The 18744-nt window shown below is 35.3% G+C and overlaps 1 long non-coding RNA gene across 1 annotated transcript; it reads right to left on the reverse strand.

The window, feature by feature from the left end:
* Positions 1 to 3059: 3059 nt before the first annotated feature.
* Positions 3060 to 18484, reverse strand: LOC135747216 (uncharacterized). The gene is made up of 5 exons (XR_010531799.1): positions 18361 to 18484; positions 18148 to 18252; positions 15025 to 15046; positions 14744 to 14765; positions 3060 to 4098 (listed from the first exon to the last, which is right to left on the reverse strand). It is a non-coding gene; the product is annotated as an uncharacterized lncRNA (long non-coding RNA).
* Between the last annotated feature and the right edge of the window lie 260 nt (positions 18485 to 18744).

An 18744-nucleotide genomic window follows, 5' to 3' on the forward strand; every position in this document is an offset into this window, starting at 1 on the left:
TTGTTCATTATTAGATTCAGGGTCATCACTTGAATTGTCAAGTTCATTTTCATTGCTTTGTCGTTCTGTGTTTTCACTTTGGCTGTTGTCGTCAATGTCCATTGGCTCATCGTGTGCACTGCTGTCATTTAAAGACTGATTATACTCATTCAGCATTTCATCTGTCTGGGGAGATGGATTTATAACAATATTTTTATATTCTGAATGCATATCTTTAAGTTTTCCTAAAGCAGATAAAACTTTGTGCATATTCATAGTCTGATACTGATAATGACCTTGGTAACAAAGACGTCTTTTCAGTTTCACTGTAAGCAGCTGCGATTCACTTCTTGGTCTAGGTAAACAATTAACTGTTGTTTCCACTTCAGATGCAACTGAAATCACAGCACCCTTTATAGCTCTCTGTTGGCCTTTAGGAAGTGTTAAGATTTTAGCAAAAGGAATGTACTTTGCAATAACATGTCTTTCTAGAATATTCAAATTGCATAGCTCTGGAGGAATGGGAGTAAACTGAAGCTTATTGGCTACAGCAATGTCTGGCATTGCACCTCTCAAAAGTGTTGAATGGCAGCTGTGACAGATCCATTCTGTGTTCCTCATACACTGATCAGTACAATCAGAACAGATGTGAACATAGTTACCTGTCAAACATAGTGAAACAACTGTTGGATTCTTTTGATAGCTTTCACGATCACAGGTGCGCACTTGATTTGAGAAGAGTGCTCTTGCACAGCATGTGCATATATATGTTGGTCCCTGTTTTATAATGTCTCTGAAAGTTTGCAATGCCTTTAATATCACTGGATTCTGTATTTCAACAGGTTGGTTATTTCTAAACACTTGTGTTGCCTGGCGCACACAGTCAATTACTTTATATTTGTGCTGTATGTCTTGTGCACAGTTTATCTTGTGAAGTATTTTGAGTGCTGACATTCTGTCTTTAGCTTTGAATAGATGATATGATTTCTGGCGACACCTGAAGAGTGAGTCGTGTTGATAACGTTTTTTAAACGCGTCCTTTCTTTGTTCATAGAATTTTGAATCTATTTTGCACCGGTTTATGTAATAGTCTTTTTGCCTTTGCCTGAAAATTGCATCTCTTGAATATCTATCAGTTATGTACCTCTTTTGCTTTTCTTTAAATCTATCACTATTTCTGTAATTACTTATGACATAGGATTTTTGTCTCTCTCTAAAATGCTGATCCATTCTGTAATTTCTTATGACATAGGATTTTTGTCTCTCTCTAAAATGCTGATCCATTATGTAATTTCTAATGACATAGTTTTTTTGTCTCTCTCTGAATCGTGCATTACTACTGTAACTGCTGATTATTTTTCTCTTTTTTTTATTTCTATATTCCTCGTTATTCCTGTAATTCATAATAGCACCAATTTTTTTTTTATTCTTATATTCTTCAGATTTTTTATATTTGTTTTTAATGGCTTGTTTGTGATTTTCCTTGTAAAACGTATTAGTTTGATAACGGTTCTTCTTTGCTTGGTAATGTCTTTCCTTGTATTCTGTACTTGTTTTGTAATGCTCAGTTTTTTTTGTCTGTTTCCTATCTTGTTTTAAATCATTTTTTTTGTGCCATTTTATCTTGTAATCCTTGCGCCTTCTGGATTTGTTAAGCTTTTTTGATTGTTGATTCAAGTCGGATGTTTCCAAACAGTGATCATTTGGATCTGACAATATAATTTGAATTGAGGAATCTTTTGAGATGTTATGAGAAAGTTTATTTAATTGAACATTTTTGTCTCTGTCCAAATTGTCAGTAACAGTAGTTTGAATCTCCATTTCAACTTCATCTGTTATGTTGATTGGCCACTGAACTGGATTTATTACCTGACTTTGCTGTTGTGACGATGCAGCAGGTGCACATTGGTCATTAGTGGACAGAAATTGTTTTTCAGATATTTGAGATGCTACACACGGCTCTATGTTATCAAGATACTCCATGGAGACATCAGTACATACTGTTGTGCTTGTGAATGATACTGGCAGCAGATCAAATTGCACGTTATCGCTTAACTGGAAACACCCTTGAAACAACAGCAACAGTCTCTCTATCATGTCTTCTAAACGTGAAAATGTCAACATTACAGCAGTACCCGTGCCATCATTAGTAGACATGCCATCTGGTGTTCTGCAGTGTGAATCAAAAAATCCAAACCTCCCTGAGCGATCTCTAAACAAAGCAACACAATAAAGTCCACACAAAAACAGGCAGTTGCTGATTTCACTTCTGAGACATTGCAGAGTATTCTCGAGGTTGTCATAGCTGCCTAGTGCAGGTGCATCTCTTAGTAAACCAAACCTCTGGCCATGTTTAATGATGTTGTAAGAGCACAAGTTTGTCTCAAGTTTATCCGGTAGCTCATCAAAATCAAGGAAATTACTCCGAAATTGTCCTTTACTCTGTAGTGTTTGCTTGACAAGAGTGTACAAAGCATCGCCTTTCTTTAAAATGTCATCTAATTCCAAACTGTTCAGCTCATTACGTTCGTTGTGCACCGCGAGGAACATTAAGGAATTGCACGTGCATTGTTGCCCTCGCGAATAAATACCGTACCTCGGGTCACTTTGACAGTGGGACGCCGTAACAGAGAGCACGTCTGGGCTTACGTCACTCGCACTTGACACGGAGTTAATGCACAGTGAAGCTTCTACCTTTCTGCGCTGCTTCTGGGCTTCACTTCGTTTACCTTTACGTGGCATGACGATGGAACAGGTGTTAGAAATCTAAAGATCTGTTTATAGCAAAGTACCTTTCGTATGTTAAACAAGTGCAAATTTTCCGGATAAAACCTTAATAACAAATACAAAGACCCACTCAATGAATATTAATGCTTATTATACGTTATGCTAGTATACCACAGTAACAAGTGTCAACCTACTGTATTTACATACACACAATGTAACTGTTATACCGTCAACCCTTTGTATTTCACTGAATTATAAAATGTTAACTAAAGGCAATGCCAGTAATGCAACCAATTAGTAAAGGCAAATGTTACAACGTGGTAAGATTCAAATATGAACTTGCCAAACCAAAATACTTTACTGATATTTTAATTACCTTTAAATGTACTGCACTCAAATATCAATTACAACAAGAGTCAAACTGTAAATATATTACTGATATATTAATTAGCTTTTTAAGTACAGGACTGAAATTTCAGTAACAAGTCAACAAATTAAATATACAAACACACTAAACTATAGCAATTGAACTGTTATACTGTCAAACACTGTCAACCCCAATATTGTACAAAAATGTTAACCAAAAGCAATATCAGTAATGCAATCAATTAATAAAGGTAAATGTTACAATGTGGTAAGATTCAAAGAGGAACTTGGCAAACCAAAATATTTTAATGACCTTTAAATGTAGTCTATTCAAATAGCAGTTACAACAACAGTCAAACTTAGAATATTTTACTGATATATTTAAGTACTGTACTAAAATTTCACCGTTAAAACAGTCAAGAAATTAGATATACAAACACACAAGACTATAGCAATGGAACTGTTGAACTGTTAACCTCAATATTTTACAGAAATGATAACCAAAGGCAATATTACTAATGCAATTAATTAGTAGAGTATAGGCAAATGTGAAAAGACTCAGATATAAATGTAATACGTTTCAAAGATGAACTTGCTAAAACAATTTTTTTTTACTGATATATTAATGACTTTTAAAAGTACTGTAATGTGTATTATCTGTTATAAGCAGTCTAAAAGACTATAGGAAATTATGTAATTTTAAAACTATAGTAAATTATTGTGTGTGTTGATGGTGTTGATTTCCCAACGCAGTCCTCTAATCAACGTTGCTTTGTGAAGACACTCAAGGCAGCAGGGCACACTGGAGCTGTAGGTAGTTCTGCTCTCACTCTTTCTGTCAAAGCAAAAAGTTAAAGGGACGTTCTGTTTTGGGGAAAGTCGGTGTTTTGGGGTTAGGGCAACAGATTGGCTGGGTGGGGTAAAAAAATGGGTCGTTTTTTTTGGGTAGAAATTATAGGCTTTTTTTTTTTAGTTGAATCTGTGGTTTTTTTTTGGGTTTCCTGGCAGTTTTTAAGAGGCAAGCTGCTTGGGTATGCATTGCATGTTTTGCAGTGTTTAAATGCAGTTTGCGTTTGAAGAGGAAGCAAGCAAGCAAGCAAAGCAGCAACGTTTTGAAATGTGCAGCCAGGTTTTTGTGAAGTAAAAGTACAGAGTAGAAGAGAAGCAATGATTTTAGCAAGATAAAAGTTTGAAAGAAAATGTATATAAAGGTCAGGACAGGACAAAACAAACACACACAACACAAAGAGAAAAAAAACAAGTTAGTTACATTCTAAAGTCAAAAAAAGCACGCATATTACAGAATGATTAACAGTAAATACTTAATTGTACAAAACATACTGCAGGACAAAAATAAGTTAAAAATTTTGTTTTAAACTCAAAGTATTAAGATCATATTAAAAATACACTCCAATATCAGTTTTTGAAAAGGCTGAATTATATTATCTTGGTTACACAGAATATAGGTCCAGTCTGTATGTCCATTCTGTTAAGGGTGGGGCAGTCAAAAGCTGATGCTCTGTACAGAGTGTTAAGTGTATGACACAAACTGACTCTGATTTCTTCTTTTAAAATCATATAATATTTTTTAGGGGTGTCACAATTAATCGATTGTGCGATGCATCGCGATGCGGGGGTGGACGATTCTGCATCGATGCAGTAATAACCCATAATCGATTATAGCCTGATGACGTCATTCGTCGCGTACCGGTATGTGGCGGTAGAAAAAATGCCGGAGGGTTGTGAGACACGAGTGATAAAAAATGCACTTAAAGTACTTAAGTACTAAAAAACACTAGACAGTTTTATGCACTTTTAGTTTTTCCTAATGTTGCTGCTGTCTGCTGTTTACAGAACAAGTTTGTCTTGTTTCCTAATAAGTAGTATACTTTAGTATACTTCTTAAAGACAACAAAATAAAAAGGAGTTTTCATACTGTATCTGCCTTCTTACATTCATCAATATAAATGTAGCAATGTGCAGTAATAAAAAAAAGGATGCAATGCATCGTGATGCATCGTAACATCGAATTGAATCGAATCGTTAACTTAATAATCGGAATCGAATCGAGGAACCAGTGAAGATTCACACCTCTAATATTTTTCATATTTCCATGCAAACTGCTGATTAAATTTAATAGTGTATGTTCCTTCATGAGGTCATAAAGTAACCAGGCAGTGAAAATCAATTGTGCATTGCAGTTACTAGATGCTACCTTTGAACCATATTGGCTTTGCCATTTTGGCAGAAACAAGGATGTGACTACACATGGGTTTGTTGTGTTCAGATTGACTAGACAGCAGGACGATGTATGATCTTATGTTTTGGGCATGTAATGCGCAATATTCTGACAGCCAGGTATGTGATATGTAGTAATTTTTTAATCTGTACAAATTTTATGTTGAGTAATATTATTCAGCCTTAGGAAAATTATTTTAATAAAATCCCAGTCATATCTCCCCCATTGTTAAAGCAATAGTTTGTCTAAAAATTAAATTTTTATGTTTATCAGCTTACCATCAGGCCATCCGAATTGTAGGTGACTTTGTTTCTTCAGTAAAACACAAATGTAGATTTTTAACTCCAACCGTTCAGTCTCTCAGTGAATATGCATGTGGATGGTATCAAAATTTGATAGAGAAAAATAACTCTGCGGCTCGTGACGACACATCAATGTCCTAAGAGATAAAACTGAACCAACAGGTTGCGAACCAACTTCATATGTGCATACTGCCACCTATTGTATTGGGTGCACTGCATGAGGGTGCATAAGCACTATACGGGGCACCGATATAGTAGGTGGCGGTATGCTCTTATGAAGTTGGTTTGCAACCCACCCTTAAACACCAAGAAGAAGATGTGCACACACGTACTCCTTTAGGCATAGTGCTGTATTGAAGGTAAAAAAATTATATAAATACTTTTCGGTTTCTTGCACAAACCGATCGTTTCATGTCTTAGGACATTGAGGCCATGTTTACATTAGAGCATTTGCGTTTTAAAACGGCATTTTAAAATGAAAACGATCCTCGTTTATACTGGCATTTTAAAAAGAATCTTCATACACACTATACACGACCATAAACGCATGAAACATGACCAATCATGTAACTGGGCATGCGCATAAAAGTGTAAAATAACTTATTACTCTAATAATAGCTTACCTTTGCGCGTTTACGCAGCCTAGGGGTGTGCGATATTGACAAAAAGTCATACATGGGTCCTTTGCTGGCAACTATAACAGACACTATTTTTGAACCTATAAAAATGTGTTTGGGAAAGTCTTATACTGTTCTATCTCCCCCCTACAACATATTAATATGATTAATAGGTTAATTTTGATTTTATAACTAAACAGAAAGGTCTTTATGATTTAAAAAGAAAGCATTCAAGTGAACAGTACTAAACAGTAGTGAACTTTAATCAAACATAGTAAGAGGTGAAGTATTGCTTTAGCCTATCAGAAATGCTTATTGCATTAATTTTTAAAAGTGTGCGAGGTCCGTGCACGTCCTCCGCTAGCAACACAGAATAACGTTAGCTAAAAGTGCAAGCGCCTAAACGAGCATTATATATTAATGACGTTGGGTTTATTGTTTTTATTAATTTAAATTCACAAAACCTATCAACAAAACATCGATTAAAATTAAGAGACAAATTATCTGAAACGAAATTCATTTTAAAGTAGCAAACAAAACTTACATTAAACTGGAAAATAATGTCTGACCCATTACAATTCTCCCTTCATATTGGCCTTTACAACGCCTATATGGCGTTTTAAATTACAGTCTATCTTTCGTAAGCTAACTAAATTTAAACAAAACATAAACATTTATACTGTTCTATCTCCCCCCTACAACATATTAATATGATTAATAGGTTAATTTTGATTTTATAACTAAACAGAAAGGTCTTTATGATTTAAAAAGAAAGCATTCAAGTGAACAGTACTAAACAGTAGCAAACTTGAAGCAAAAATAAATTTCAGCAAATGCAAACTTCAATCAAACATAGTAAGAGGTGAAGTGTTGCTTTAGCCTACCCGAAATGCTTATTGCATTAATTTTTAAAAGTGTGCGAGGTCTGTGCACGTCCTCCGCTAGCAACACACAAATAAAAGCGCAAGCGCCTAAACAAGCATTATATTAATGACGTTGAGTTTATTGTTTTTATTAATTTATATTCACAAAACTTATCAACAAAACATCGATTAAAATTAAGAGACAATTTATCTGAAACGAAATTCATTTTAAAGTAGCAAACAAAACTTACATTAAACTGGAAAATAATGTCTGACCCATTACAATTCTCCCTTCATATTGGCCTTTGCAACGCCCTATATGGCGTTTAAAATTACAGTCTATCTTTCGTAAGCTAACTAAATTTAAACAAAACATAAACACATTAAACCCAACAATACTCAAACATTAATATAAAACAGACATTGTCATTATTGTTGGACTTTAAGGCGTCCATTTGCATGTTCATAATTTAGAGGAAAGGCACAAGATACGAATATCTAAGTTCAAATATTTATTGATCAGATTGAAAAAGTTTAACAGCGCTGGGTCCTCTCAAGTAGCGAACAACCAGCTCAGGAAGTAACATGCATATATATAAAATATGTGACGTCGATCTTTCTTCAGAAAATCTCCACCCACAAAGGCCGTTCCCCTCGTCCATCTGACTCCATCACCACACCCAATTTTAGCCTGTAGGCAAAGATGGACACACATAGACAAAGAAAAACAAACTGTTCTCCTCTCATCCCTGGGAGCCCTGCAGTTCCTCTCCAGTACTCCTCCACTTTGAATAGCATGTTATAATGCTTTCTTAAAAACAAATCATTAATAAAACATTCATTTATAAAAAACATAAGCTGTAAGATGCAAGTGATTATTATGTAAAACATATTTCAATATCATGACATCATTTCATTATTTGTAAAATTGGTTATATGAATAAGGCACACATTAACTTCTTTAGATAGATAAACACATATTAAATCTTTTACTGCAATACTACTTCTAAGCAAACACTTTAATCATTATTAAAACCATCTGTTAGGAAAGAAAACACACACACACACACACACACACACACACACACACACATACATACACACACACACACACACACATACATACATACATACAGGAGATTCTGTTTCTTCAAGGTTGAGCTGCCCTGCCCCCATTAAGTTATTCTGTATGCAACCTTCATTTCATTGGTTAATACACATTTATCAAAGACAACATCTTATATTTATTACATCAATTATTCAATGATTAATACTGATTAAGTAAGAAATACATGGCATATTTTATCCTGTGAATATTAAAGCATTAGTTAATAACATCATTAAATACTTTTCCCCCTCAGACCTCTCTCTTATCTTGATCCATGCCAGGCGTAAATTCCTCAGCATATGCTGTCTCTCCCCCAACCGAAACCACACAGACAACTTTCTTGTATTCAGCACAGAAATCTTTGTTGTAACAATACACATAATTAAGATTATAAACAGCACGATTAGTAAAACAAAATCAAATCCCACAATTCCCTCTCTTGACCTCTGAAAGAGGTCACACATTTTCTCCTCATCATCCTCCAGGTTCTGTAGGCCTAATAGCGGCATGCTGTATTTGGGTGGATTTTCTTTTTTCTCTATTGCGGACACTATCAGTCTGTTACATAGGGATCTCCATTGTTTATGCCAAATATTATGGTGATTATAATTGCAGTTATAACTCCTAGGGCCCACAGAACCTTCCAATTTCCATATAGCTTCATCTCTGTGGAAAAAATACACTTATGCCTATTGGCTAATACTCAAATAACAATTGTAAATTCAAAAAGAAAAAGAAAAATTAAATATGAAATTAATACTGTAGAATTGTATAAGAAACTTAAGAAATTCAAAGATCAAAATTCAAAGGTCAATGTGGTATGTAGTTACCCAGGTTATAATGAATATATGGTAATTGTGATATTCAGGTCTCTAAACACTTCTGTCAGGATTTCCAGCACTTTGTGGAAATCCAATTTATCCAGGCCACACCCCAGCCGGGGAGTGCATACACTTGTTATGTTTTCTTTCTCACACCACTCTCTCATACGTCTTAGGCTGTGGGTAAAATTCTCATATGTTGGTAAATCAGTACAATTTTGTTTTGTTATTAAATGAAAAATCAATCTGCCGTCGTCCTCATGGGTAATTGCACATTCACCTGTGTGTTTGTTCTGTCTTACAACCTTTTGTGTACCGTACTTCGCTTTGAACTGTACGGCTATACCTGCTCCGTAGGCACAATCTGTGCTCACACAGTGTGCTAGGGGTTCTGTTACTGGGCTGGAAAAAATGTCACCTCTTTTATGCACAATTTTACAGTGTTTGTTGACTTTGTTGTTAGTGTTGTGTGAGTGTTACCACTGATGTGTTACCACTTCCTGTTTATCCTCTCTGTATTCCAGCTGATTCACTTTCACTTTCAACACTCTCCCTCTCTTGGACCTGAGTCCTCAGGTCCACACCTGTGTCTGTTAGAAACCCAATCATCATTTTTAACAGCTGGGTCGTTCTCACAATTTCGTTGTGTGGTAGCCTGTCAGGAAAAATGTTCAATCATAGCAGTTAGTTTGTCAGATGAAACGTCATGTGTTAGAGGCAGGATGGGATCCTGCACCACGTCATGCCTTGGACCTGGAAACTGTCGACCTGTAAGCAATTCAAAGGGTGTGAAACCAGAAATCCTGTTAACAGAAGAGCGAATAGACATTAATGCAATTGGTAATGCGTCAAGCCATGTTATTTTTGTCTGTGCACATAGTTTGTCAAGTCAAGTTTTAATGTCAAAGTCAGGTTCACTATTTCATCTTTGCTCTAACATTGGGGTGATAAGCAGCCCCGAAACTATATGTCAATTCCATTGCGTGTTTGTCAGTATGTCAGATCTAACTTTGTCTTGGGAAACCATGGTTGGGGATATAAGTGGTTTATTAGGCAGTTGACAACAGCCACTTCATTAGGTACCTTCACAGCCTGTAGTATGTGTCAGGCTTTGCTAGCATTTACTATAGGCCGGCCTTTCCTGGTTTCAAACCCACCTATCTGCCATATGGCAGTTCCATATATACTGCACCAATCACATATGCAGATTCACTATAAACAATCACCCTCTCTTCACCAGTGTAGTGCAAGGCTTTGATAACAGCTGTCATTTCAGCTCTCTGTGCTGACCGTTTACCTTTCAATCTACCACTCAGTTGTGTTACAAAATCACCCACAACTTGCTCAACCACAGCAAAGCCTGCCTTCAATGTGTCATCTGCTGCTCTGAAACAACAACCATCTGTAAACAGTGTGATTAACGGTGGGGTAGTTGTCAGTGGTACCGCGAACAAACCATCTCTCAATATATTTGCTTTTTCAGTCAATGGTATAACAATTATAATTAATTACAATAATAAGAATTTGTATATCAGTCAATGGTATACAATCCTGCGGCTCACCCTCAGTGATTAGATCTGCCATGTGAACACCTTCATGCACATATATGATGTCTGGGCTGGCAATTTCCTTAAATACAAAGTTTGTTACAATAATCAGTTATTTTCTATACTCACAGCTTTTCATGTTTACCTTTTACAGTGTTCTATGGTGTTCTTTTTTTCTTTTTCAATTTATTTCTTATATCTATTTTAATTTCCTTTCTGCCATAGCTGTTCTATGCCATATATATTTGCTTTTTAGCTTAATAACATCAGTGGAGTTCTAACTTCCTCTGTAGATACCAAATTCAATTATCCATTTCTTCCTGTCAGATTAATAGGAGTCTGATTTGATTTCAGAACAGGTAGTCACACCTAACAACAAAGTTCTTGATCAGCCTTTAAATGTGTCTAGCTGATTTTCTCATAAAGATTGTCTGTGTCCCTATAATAACAAGGTCTTTACTAAACATTGAACGGCTGTTTACTCTTTCCCCTTTTTCACTCAAAGGCTCGTATGAAGATGAAAAAGTTCAGTGTCCAGTGAAATATTGTCCAGTTTCTCTTGCCTCCAAGAACATTATTGTCTTTGTTAGTCTCTTTCTGGATTCCACTCAGTCTTTTTGGTGTTTCATCCTCGTAAATGTCTCTGACCATATGCAGTGCCCCCTTCACTGCTTGAGTTCAAGTATAGTCCCATTCAAATAGAATGTGTTCTCAGTCCAGTTTATGAGTTACTCCTCTCTTTGCAACTCCAGCACTTTGATATCACACACAGTTTTTCATTGTCTGTTTCTTGCCAGCTTTTTAGTCACTTTCTTGAATGTCAAAGGATGAGAGCTTTCAGCCTTTCAAGGTTTAACTTAACCCATTGCAAAATATTGCCTTTCAATTTAAAATAAAATTTATCTTGTGACCACCTTCCACCATCAGATGAAGACTCCTCTTCATTTTGTTAAATCTTTTTGTCCTCTATACAATTTATCTGTGTCATTCACCTTTTAACAACTTTCTGTCCTTGTTTAATTATTCATCTTTATTTCCACCTTTAATAACTTGGTCTCTACTCTTTTCTGTAATTTGTTGTTTTTTCTTTCAAAGCTTCGCTTCTGTCTTTCTGCTAGGTTTTGCTTAATCCCATTTATGGTTTGAACAGACTCATTGTATCACAGACACACTACATTTTCACACAAATAAAATCTACATCTACATTTAATTCACCGCTATTGATTTGAAAAACAGGCTGTTGCATTGGGGCTTTGGCTTTCTCATAAGGAAGAGGTGTGTGCAAGGGGGGGCAGATCGATTTCACTGGGGGTGGAACCGGAGGAGGAGCCGTAGGTGTCACACTTGAGTCTGGCTGACTGTTTCCTTGTTTAACTTCCTTTTGCTTTGCAGCTGCACCACTGCTAACTTCCCCTTTTTCTATTTGATTTAATAGCCTGCATGACAGCAGCAACCAGAGCTAATCTCGTCTGAATTCTCAACTCTTTCTCTAAGCTTGTCACATTTGGTCCTTTACCAAACCACTTTTTCCTTCTGCTTTTACAGTCTTAATTTTGTTTACCAGTCTATGTTCCATGGCAAAAATAATAGGCGTGAGAGGAACTCTCTTTTTCTCCTCTGCCTCCCAACAGTTTTCTTCTCTCAACGTGTTCCACGCTAATGCAACCTCTTTTTGTCTTTTCTATATATACAAAAGCATTTCGATCTGTTCGGACCATCCTAAGCCTCACAATCTTTTGCAAATACACATACACTGGTGGACACTCATACTCATCACATTCTTTCTGGAATTTAGCCATTTTCACACAATTTACAAGCATTCAGAATTTCAAAAAAACACAAAACGTCACTCTAATCTAGCAAAAGAATATATACACCAGTAGTTTTCAGGGGTTTCACCCGCGCGACTACTGACCCGTCTTTTTAGCGAAAGTTGAAAGCGATTAAATAATATCCGGATTAAAATTAGAATTTACGGAATTTGCATCCGAGGGACTTTAACCCGCTTGGTACTTTATAATGTCTAATACATTAATGGACTCCAACCACAATTTACCTTTATGGGGTTTTCACCCAAGGGACCATTCAACCCTGCTGGTACTTTATAATGTCTAATACATTAATGGACTCCAACCACAATTTACCTTTACGGGACTCAAACCCGAGGGACCATTCAACCCGTCTCTCTCTTTCTATTAACCTTATATATATATATATATATTTTAAGTTTTTCAATCTGATCTTTTATTCAATTATTACTTTCAGTTTGGATCTCCTTATCAACACAATTAATTTGGTATATGTCCAATAGCAGAATTTGATTAAACAGGTTTCTGCTTACCTTTGTTTTAGAAGACCGGTCTTTTGTGTTGAAATGAAGTCCTCCCTTACTCTGGTTTCTTCAATGTGAAACCCTCCTTCCTCTCACTCTCTCCTTTCCCTCCACAAAACGTCGGTGGTCACCAATTGTTGGACTTTAAGGCGTCCATTTGCATGTTCATAATTTAGAGGAAAGGCACAAGATACGAATATCTAAGTTCAAATATTTATTGATCAGATTGAAAAAGTTTAACAGCGCTGGGTCCTCTCAAGTAGCGAACAACCAGCTCAGGAAGTAACATGCATATATATAAAATATGTGACGTCGATCTTTCTTCAGAAAATCTCCACCCACAAAGGCCGTTCCCCTCGTCCATCTGACTCCATCACCACACCCAATTTTAGCCTGTAGGCAAAGATGGACACACATAGACAAAGAAAAACAAACTGTTCTCCTCTCATCCCTGGGAGCCCTGCAGTTCCTCTCCAGTACTCCTCCACTTTGAATAGCATGTTATAATGCTTTCTTAAAAACAAATCATTAATAAAACATTCATTTATAAAAAACATAAGCTGTAAGATGCAAGTGATTATTATGTAAAACATATTTCAATATCATGACATCATTTCATTATTTGTAAAATTGGTTATATGAATAAGGCACACATTAACTTCTTTAGATAGATAAACACATATTAAATCTTTTACTGCAATACTACTTCTAAGCAAACACTTTAATCATTATTAAAACCATCTGTTAGGAAAGAAAACACACACACACACACACACACACACACACACACACACACACACATACATACACACACACACACACACACATACATACATACATACAGGAGATTCTGTTTCTTCAAGGTTGAGCTGCCCTGCCCCCATTAAGTTATTCTGTATGCAACCTTCATTTCATTGGTTAATACACATTTATCAAAGACAACATCTTATATTTATTACATCAATTATTCAATGATTAATACTGATTAAGTAAGAAATACATGGCATATTTTATCCTGTGAATATTAAAGCATTAGTTAATAACATCATTAAATACTTTTCCCCCTCAGACCTCTCTCTTATCTTGATCCATGCCAGGCGTAAATTCCTCAGCATATGCTGTCTCTCCCCCAACCGAAACCACACAGACAACTTTCTTGTATTCAGCACAGAAATCTTTGTTGTAACAATACACATAATTAAGATTATAAACAGCACGATTAGTAAAACAAAATCAAATCCCACATTATCTATAAGGATGCATGTTAAAACAATCCGATATAGCGTTTATAATAGCTGGTTGGTAGATGTTTAGCCTACTATTTTTGGCAAAACCTCCGTTGCAAACCTCCATTTACCTGAATAAAAATATTTTTTCATTGAAAATGATGCGCTGTCACGTTAACATCAGCTGTTCGTTTACATAAGACTCCGTCTACGTTCATTTACACTCAGAGCAACGTCTGAGTTCTCAAACTAAAACAGGGTCTTCAGCGTTTGCGAACGAATCCGTTTATGAGGGTCGAAAACGGTGATGTAGTGTAGATGAAAGGCGTAAACGTAGCAAAAGTAACGCGTTTTAAAGGATAAACGCATTAATGTAAACATAGCCTGAGTTGTCGTCATGAGCCGCAGAGTTTAATTTGGATTTGTCTGTACATTCCTCTATCAAGTTTTGTTACCACCCACATGCATTATACATCTGACAGACTGGGAGTTAAAAATCTATATTTGTGTTTTACTGAAGAAACAAATTCACCTACATCTTGGATGGCCTGGGGGTAAGCTGATAAACATAAGATGAACTATTGCTTTAAATGTGAAATATGTAACTGTTACTTACAAAGATGAATTAGATGTCCAATCTAGGAAAAACAAAATCAACAAAAACGACAAATTAGTTCAAAGTAGGCATGACCACATTTACAGTGTATTTAGAAAGTACTTAAACCCCTTTACTTTATTTGCAAATTTGTTATGTTTGCATTAATCCTTTTTATAATTTATATATATCTCAAGAATTTAAAATTACAAATTCACCTACATCTTGGACGGCCTGGGGGTAAGCTGATAAACATAAGATGAACTAATGCTTTAAATGTGAAATATGTAACTGTTACTTACAAAGATGAATTAGATGTCCAATCTAGGAAAAACAAAATCAACAAAAACGACAAATTAGTTCAAAGTAGGCATGACCACATTTACAGTGTATTTAGAAAGTACTTAAACCCCTTTACTTTATTTGCAAATGTTTTATGTTTGCATTAATCCTTTTTATAATTTATATATACCTCAAGAATTTAAAATTATATTACTTTCCAAAGATAATGCAGTTGTCACAATATTAAACACTGTGGACTGGTTTCACAGACAAGCCTATTAAGCATCTTTAAAAAGCACTCCTTTGAAGAAGACATTACTGGTGTGTATCATAAGACAAATCAATAGCACTGGCATATCTTAAGATGTGTTTTACTAAACCTTGTCTGTGAACCTGGGGGTGTGTTAATAAAAGTCCCATGTCAGATGCAGCTTTTCAAGGCCTAATTAAAATCTTCTGACTCAAAAAAAAAAGAATTTAAATCATTCTCATTAATCAACATCTAGTACCCCATAATGACAAAGTGAAAACTGAATTTAAGACATTTCTGTAAAATGTTTTAAAGGAAAAAAATAATTTCACATTTACTTAAGTATTCAGACCCTTTGCGATAACACTAGAAATTTTATTTAGGTGCCATTTATTTGTGTTGATCAATGCCGAGATTTTCTACACCTTGACTCGAGTCCACTGAGATATCCTCACTAAAACCTTATCAAAATGACCCTAAGCAAAGAACAAGGACAACACAGTAGTGGTTTAGGGACAACTATGTGAGAAGTGGACCAACCAAAGCCCTGACTTCAACCTCACCAAGCATCTCTGGAGAGACCTGAAAACGGCTGTCAGCCGACAGTTCACATCCAAACTCACTGAGCTTGAAAGGATTTAAAAGGAAGAATGGCAGAAATTCCTTCAATCCAGATGTGCAAAGCTTGTTGCGTCATTCCCAAAAAGACTCGAGGCTGTACTTGCTGCAAAAAGTGCTTCAACTAACTACCAAGTAAAGTGTCTGAATAATTTCAGTTTTTTTTCTTCTTTTAAATACATTTAGACATTTCCAAAATCCTGTTTTCAGTTTCTCATAATGGGGTACTGAGTGCAGATTAATAATAAGAGGGGGGGGGGGGGTATTGTAGTATCAGATTGAGACCTAACAAAATTGAACTGTGTAGGGGGTCTAAATAGTGTCTAAATACAAAAGGTCCACAATGTGCAGTATAATGTCATTCAAAATTCAGTGTTTCTGCTGTCCTATAATAATTGGTAAAAATTAAGTCTTGATCTTATTTAGTCGTACCCAAAATGATCGAGTTAGTCACATATGCTTCAGAATAAACAATTAATTATATGATATTCCTGTTCAAAATGTTCCCTTTCCTGTGGTATTAATGTAAAGATTGTTAATTTAATAAATTATCGCATCAGGCAACACAATAGAACCTAAACTGTAAAATGCCACCTTCAGAATTAAAAATTTTTTAACTCACCCCCTTGTCATCCAAGATGTTTGTCTTTCTTTGTTCAGTTGAATACAACCAGACCTATATTAAATAATACCCTGGCTGTTCCTTGCTTTGTAATGGCTCTGATCAGAGACCAAATGTTTAGAAGCTCCAAAAACTGCATCCATCCATTATTAAAGTAATCAAAATTTAATGTATCCAGTGGGTTAATAAAAAAACAATTCATATTTTGACCTTTTAGTTACAAAACATACCTTAAATAAACAGACAATAAAACATTTAGTGTCTAACGACTGTCAGTTTTGTCACAACTCATGATGAAACACAAGAACCAATAAGATTTTACATACCACTATATTTAAATCTATAGTTGATTTTGTTTTATAAAATTACGTATATGTAACTAATCACTAAAAGTGCTCAGAACTAAACTTTTTCTTATAAACCTTATACGTTGCTTCTAAATACATTTATTAAACCACTGGGTTGTATATGGATTACTTTAATGATGGATGGATGGATGGACTTTTTTGAGATCGTAAATGTTTGGTCCATGATCAAACTTATTAAAAAGCAAAAAGGAGCCAGGATATTAATAATTAGAACTCTGATTGTGTTCAGCTGATGAAAAAAAGGCATAAACACCTTAGATGACTTAGATGGGGCTAAGTAAAAAAATCTATCATTTTTATTTCTGAAGGTGGAGTACATCTTCAATAAAGTCAGTTTTACTTTCAAACTAGGAGTGTAACGGTTCTTCTCGGTAAATAATCGAATCGTCCTGTTTTCCGCCCACAGTTCGGGACGCACGGGCACCATGTTTAATTCGACCACGCATTTCTATTATAGTTTGGTGAAAAAACGATGCATAAAAAAGCTAATGTATGGTTCTGAATAATCTCTGCATGTGTTATGGTGAAAGTACCTGTCCAATCAACTCGAAGTATGCAAATTTGTTGCCAACCTCACAGTTCATCCTCGCGTGTTTGTGTGTTTCACAGACCGTTTAGCACGGCAAACGAAGGAGAAAAGACGCTAACAGAGTCATCCCCAGCTGCATTTAAGTCTACTGCAGCAGCAATGCTCAAGAAAATGTGGACAAAACTGTAAAATTCGCAAGTGCTGTATGCCTAAGGCAATACATCTAATATGACGAGTCGCTTTACGCGTCATCACCAGAGTTTTGTTGATAGCACACGATCGCAGGTGAGACAGAAACAGCACAAATTGCCTTCTGTGTTTGAATTTTAACAAACCTATCTTCTTGCAAAAAAAAAACTTGAAGATAGCGGCATAGAATATAAAAAGTAACCCAGTGTTCTAAGCTATTTTATGTTCATATTGAATTGCACAGTAAAGCTGGTATATAGTATAATAATACAAGTGCTCTTAAGTGAAAATGTTGATTTTGGCAGAGGTTAAAAACGGCTTAGGTTTTTATTTTTGTAAAGCAGCCTGTTATGACCAATGTGTACTGAAACTGTGACCCTAAGCCGTGATACGCACCGAAACGTGAGTAATTTGAACCGTTACACCCCTATTTCAAACATGCTGAAATGGCCAAAACTGACAAACAACAATAAACATTGGTAAACAATATCTGTTACATTAACAGAAAAACAAAGTTATAATGTCATTAGGCAATTACTGATTCAAAAGTAATTGAAAATGACTTACCAGTGACGCAATGTGGATGGCTCTGAAAAGAGCCTTTGGGTTCGCTATAATAAATTGTATGAAATGGGTGCTGTTGCCCAGCAAAACCAGGAATTTGGCTGAGGTCTAGAGAAAATCAAACAGAAGAAAAAGAAATGGTCACTAAATATCTAAATAAAATATGTCATAACTTGTAAATTTAGTAAGAATTTGACATTCAAAAATAATACTTACTTAGCTAAAGCAGTTAAATGTTTTCAAAAGAGCAAAAGAAAGAAAAATTAAACATTACTATTAAAATATCATGTGCAAGGTTAACTGTTCAGAAAAAAAGTATTATGTTGCAACAGAGATTGTTATATAAATGACTTACCACAAAAATGTCTAGACAGCAAAAAATGATGTAACAAAAGTACAGGGGGAAGAGAAAAAAAAAAACATACATTATTATCAAATCATAATGGTTGATATACCAACCATATTCTGTTTACAATAGTATATTTTATAAAGTATATTTTGAGGAATTGCCTCCAACATAATAATAAACGTTACACTAGAAAAAAACGCATGTATTTTGTGTACTTCCCCCTACCTAGGCTCTTTATTCAAACATTTTTT

This window comes from Paramisgurnus dabryanus, chromosome 1 (genome assembly GCF_030506205.2).
Source record: "Paramisgurnus dabryanus chromosome 1, PD_genome_1.1, whole genome shotgun sequence".
NCBI lineage: Eukaryota > Metazoa > Chordata > Actinopteri > Cypriniformes > Cobitidae > Paramisgurnus > Paramisgurnus dabryanus.